Source organism: Pelobates fuscus, chromosome 5 (assembly GCF_036172605.1).
Source record: "Pelobates fuscus isolate aPelFus1 chromosome 5, aPelFus1.pri, whole genome shotgun sequence".
Lineage (NCBI taxonomy): Eukaryota > Metazoa > Chordata > Amphibia > Anura > Pelobatidae > Pelobates > Pelobates fuscus.
The window spans coordinates 5,292,726-5,298,268 of NC_086321.1; the positions used below are offsets into that span (position 1 = coordinate 5,292,726).

Here is a 5,543-nt window from a genome sequence, read left to right on the forward strand (position 1 = left end):
ACTCGTGTTAACAGCTAATGTATAGACAAATCCTTATCCCTGGATACGGGTAAGAATAGGGTAAACTGGTATGATACACTGGCTAATGAATGCCAAACAGAACCACAAAACGTGTAACCATATAGAGGTATAGAGACATTAAAGCCACAACAGAGTTACACTAGAGGGTACTGCAACATGCAGTGTTACGTAATCGCTCATATGGCCACAAGTAGATTACTAAGTGCTAGTAGGACATTCCCCCAATAGAGGGTGGGCAGCATATACAATATAGAGCTGGTCCTACAGTGGCACTCAGATACTGACAAATAGTGTGAAAAGAAACCTCCGGTTAAAGAGTAGTAAATATTAAATAGGAGACTTGAATGTCCCCCTTGTTAGTATTACCGGACACAACACTGCTTGAAACTAGCCCCAGTGCTGTATGCACTGACTGGTCAGAGTAGGACTAGTATTGCAGCGTAACACACTCTGTCTGTTCTAGCAAGAAATCCTCAGCTAGTTGTAGTCATAGTACTGCTCCCTTATTCCCTCCAAAAAATTCTCCATACCGGCCCCAGCTCCTCTTATCCTAATAAAGCACCCCAAACAGTGTGAAGTGAAAATAAATAAAAAAGTGGCGTGATTATAAAATCATCATCATCTGCCTGCCTGCCTAACGCGTTTCGGCGCTGTGAAAAGCGCCTTTCTCAAAGGCTGTCATTGAGCAAATGCTCAAGTGTACTTGTTAAATATGAATAGCGGCCGATATTCAGCCAATCAGCGGTAGCCGTGGGCGGAACTACAGTTACGTACGCCCACCGTTTGTGATATGTGCGAGAGTCGTCAATCTTACAGGCTCTGGCCAATCAGAGCGGATGGAGGGCGGGACTAAGTGCCGAAACTAAATCACAATATGTAGTGCTAACAGTGGCACCGGCTTGAATGCCTTGTGAGTGTTACAGCAATTAAAGGATTTCATACAACAGAGGGGATTAATCACTCCGATGATAACCTTGTAATACATGATTTTAGAGTCCTATGTGTGTTCATATAGGACGAACTAGGAACTAAATGAGTTATACCCATCCAAGGGTTAATATTGAAATCTTACAGTATCCATGTATATAATCTCATATTAAAAGAGGATACTGTGGGTACATCCGCACTGTACATTAGCTGACTGGTAGAACTCAGGTATAGCCGCTAGAAGTGAGGTTCATGATGATGACCTGTTAAAGATGTGATTTATTCATTTAATATGTACATTAACATACAACAAGTATAAAAACATGTGAAGGATTTATAACTATAAAATGAAGTATCTTTATAGAATGAAAGGGGTGAAGGTAAAACCTTCATTGAGGCCATTTGGGGACATGGTGTTTAATGTCTGAATCCAAAAACATTCTCTCCTCTTCAGGATAAGATCAAGGTCTCCCCCTCTTTTGCCCACGTTGACTTTTTCTACCCCTGCAAATTTGAAGCATCTAGATGTGTCACTCTGGTGTGTTCTAGCATGTCTTGCTACAGGGGTGTCTCTATCGGATGAAACCGAATGGACATGTTCCATCATGCGCCTCTTGAAGGGACGTATTGTTTTCCCTACATATTTTTACCACATTTACATGTGAGGAGATAGACCAGTCCCGTTGAATTACAATTGAAAAATTGTTTAATTGGGGTCTTATGTACACCGGAGGAATCAGTTATGGACTTGGAATCTCTATCTATGTAGCAACAGGCTACACAGCGTCCACACTGGTAGGTGCCATAGACATTGAGCCAATTTTTCTTATGTTCATTGTGTTTTGAAAGGTGGCTTGGAACTAACAGGTCCTTGAGATTTCTTCCCCTTTTTGCTGTTATGGAGACGTGTGATGGAATCACATCTTTGAGATGTCTATCTTGTGTGAGTAATGGCCAGAATCTTGCCAGAATTTTTTTAGATATATCCCAGCCTGCGTCAAAATTCGCCACACAGCGGATTATTTTCGGGGGTGAGGGTTTAGGAATGTTATCAAGCAGCACCTCAAGGTCACTTGAAAGTGCCCGCTGATATGCCTGTTCATAGTGTGAAGCAGCCCAATTTATTGTTCTTACCCTGTGAGGGGTAATTTTATTTCTACCACAGCCATATATTACATAGCAATTAGAAAATTACTTGTAAAACAGGGGTATAATGTTTAATTAGTGGGGTAATAGCTTCTTGCTCCAAGGAGACATCTGACTGCCATTTTGGGGTCAATGATTTATTTTATTCGTGGTTTGTTGCAATATTGGACATGCTTCAGATTGGGTTTTTTTTTGCATTCTTTTGGATCAACAGCAAAAACAAACAGGAGAAACGCTGAATTTGATGGACGCATGTCTTTTTTCAGCTTAGCAACTATGTAACTCTTGCTTGGCAAGGGAGGGAGCAGAGGTGTATGAACGTAGCATGAATTTGTAGTGTAGGAAGTAGAGTGTGGTGTGAGGGTTTCTCCAGCAACATTCTGCAGTATAGGAGCATCATTGGAGATAGCGGGTGAGCATGCTATGCCAGGGATGAAGGTGTGGCTGATGCATCAAGTGAGCTTCGATTGGTGCAGTAGACAAAACAGAATTAGGTTTATGATAGTCCGAGATAAGCTAGGACTAATACGTTGAGGTTAGAAGATGGTGGTCAGGCAGAGGGAAAGTGTTACACACTTTAGAGACAGAGAAAAGGTTAGAGAAAACAAGTCAATGTAAAACTTGATACAATATTGGAGAATTCTTGGCACCAGTCTCCCCCATTCACATTTAGGTTGTGAATGGAGAAAACCAGAATTATACCTTAAATTGCCTGTATCCCTCAGCAAGAACTGTCCATAATCTGTTTTTCTGTTGCCAATTTGTAGACACTTATTGGCATCCACCCACCCACTCAATTCATATCGGACTTGAAAATGAAGTAAACTAGCCATGTATTACATTTCATTTACTGTATTCCCCAGGAAGAGTGCTCCATAAATAAAACTTCTAATTTACTGTTTGACATAAAACAAATCTATCAATGTTTTCTCCAGAAAGTTGGTAAAATGGTCCATCCTATAGCAAACATGCATTAATACGGTTATAACACTTGCTCGAGATTAGTAAATGTTCTTTCAGTCTACAATCTTCGCCTTGTATGTTGATGCTTCTCGCGAGATGTCATCCCTATTGTCTTCAATTTCTCTACGGCTGGTAAAATTGTCATTCTAAAGTGATATGTCCCTTCTTTCTGTTCAAACCCGCTCCCTGGCACAATACAGATCCAAGACTCTTCCAGGAGCTGCATACAGAAAAACATATCAGGAGCCATTCAGAGTTTCTCAGCTCTCTGTACGGTTTTATCAGGGATGAACATCCTGGGGAAGGCATACATGACGCCTTGCAGAGGGTTACATTTATTGTCCAGAATTTGGTTAAATATTTATTCCGTTAGTTTAGCTTTATAAGCCAAGTTTGACAGAACAGCTTCCTTCTCCCTGATAAAACCCTCTTCTTCAGGGTTTGGTGGGTTCACAACCACATCCATAGCTGTCTGTCCTGAGACTGGAGGGCAGAGCTGGACAGACAGCATTTTAACCAGCTGAGCTGCGATGTCTTGGTGTAAGTTCACAACCTCCACATACCCTCCTCTATAACTACACTCGCCCATGTATCCATTGGACGTAGACTGAAAAGACGCAAGCTCCACGTTAGTACATTCTTAAAGGACTTTCTTAAAGGAATGGAATTCGCAGCTGTCCGAATATCTTGGTGTCTTGATACACCTCGTCTTCCAACAGAAAGAGTCCCTCTTCCCATGCAAAGTGAATAACCCCTTCTAGACAATGTCTGCTCTGTACCTAGCCTGTTGGGTTTCCTGGGTTGGTGATACATAGGACTTTGTGGTTATATATTGACATTTACACTGGCAGGTTAAAACAAATAATATTGGTAGTGTTACAAGTTAGCAACGGTCTAATTTTATATACTATGTCCGTGGACTCCCCCTCACAGTCCCTCGTCACTTTATTTTGTGCTGCCCATGCAGGCTAATCAGTACCCATATTTAAAAAAAAAAAATCATTATTAAAAAAAAAAATCGATATATATATATATATATATATATATATATATATATATATATATATATACAATTATTCCCACTTATATTTTTAAACGACTTTTCACTAAGTGTCATTTTATGTTTGGTACCCATGTGTAGACCATCGTAGAGTGCAGTGGAACAATGTTCTGTAGAAGGGGATCTTCTGCAAGGACAAACACATATTTATTTATCATATTTTCCCTCAATAATTAAAAATCAATGCAACATCCTCTGTATTCCTCTTTATTTCCTTTTTTGTCTGATAAGGTCTTCATACACCTCTTTATAAGCTTTTTCAATATTTCCTCAAAATAACGTTCGAGACAGAACTATGAATTCTGCCTGGACACCCTTATTAATGATACAGCTGGACATAAAAGGACCGAATTGCTTGTTACATGTGAATTACTATTACCCAAGAATAGTGATGTACCGAACTGTCCGCCGGCGAACAGTTCCCGGCGAACTTAGCGTGTTCGCGTTCGCCACGGCGGGCGGACACATGCGCAATTCGATCTGCCCCCTATTCGTCATCATTGGGCAAACTTTGACCCTGTGCCTCTCGGTCAGCAGACACATTCCAGCCAATCTCCCTCCCTTCCACACCCTCCAACCTCCCTCCCAGCATCCATTTTCGATTCATTCGGAAGATGCATCCTTAGTGAGAGGAGGGAAAGTTTAGCTGCTGCTGATTAGATAGGGAAATTGATAGCTAGGCTAGGGTATTCAGTGTCCACTACAATCCTGAAGGACTCATCTGATCTCTGCTGTAAGGACAGCACCCCAAAAAGCCCTTTTTAGGGCTATAACATCAGGCTGCTTTTTTTTTTTTTCCTGTGTAATGTAATTGCAGGTGCCTGCCTGCCAGCTTCTGTGTGAGGTTCACATTGGATACTGTGCCTACTTGCCCAGTGCCACCACTCATATCTGTTTTAACAATAGGTTAAGCTTTACATTTAAAATAAATATTTTTTTTTCACTGTAATAGAAGAGCAGTTGCCTGCCTGACAGCTTCTGTGTGAGGTTCACATTGGAAACTGTGCCCACTTGCCCAGTGCCACCACTCATATCTGTTTTAACAATTGGTTAAGCTTTAGATTTAAAATAAATAATTTGTTTTCACTGTAATAGAAGAGCAGTTGCCTGCCTGCCAGCTTCTGTGTCAGGTTGGATGCCTTGCCCATTTGCACAGTCAGTGCCACCACTCATATCTGTTTTAACAATTGGTTAAGCTTTAGATTTAAAATAAATAATTTTTTTTCACTGTAATAGAAGAGCAGTTGCCTGCCTGCCAGCTTCTGTGTCAGGTTGGATGCCTTGTCCATTTGCACAGTCAGTGCCACCACTCATATCTGTTTTAACAATTGGTTAAGCTTTAGATTTTAAATAAATAATGTTTTTCACTGTAATAGAAGAGCAGTTGCCTGCCTGCCAGCTTCTGTGTGAGGTTCACATTGGATAC

At 40.9% G+C, this 5,543-nt stretch overlaps 1 pseudogene; it reads right to left on the reverse strand.

Moving 5' to 3' along the window:
• Positions 1-3,115: 3,115 nt before the first annotated feature.
• On the reverse strand, positions 3,116-3,896 carry LOC134610522 (alanine aminotransferase 2-like; annotated as a pseudogene).
• Positions 3,897-5,543: the final 1,647 nt, after the last annotated feature.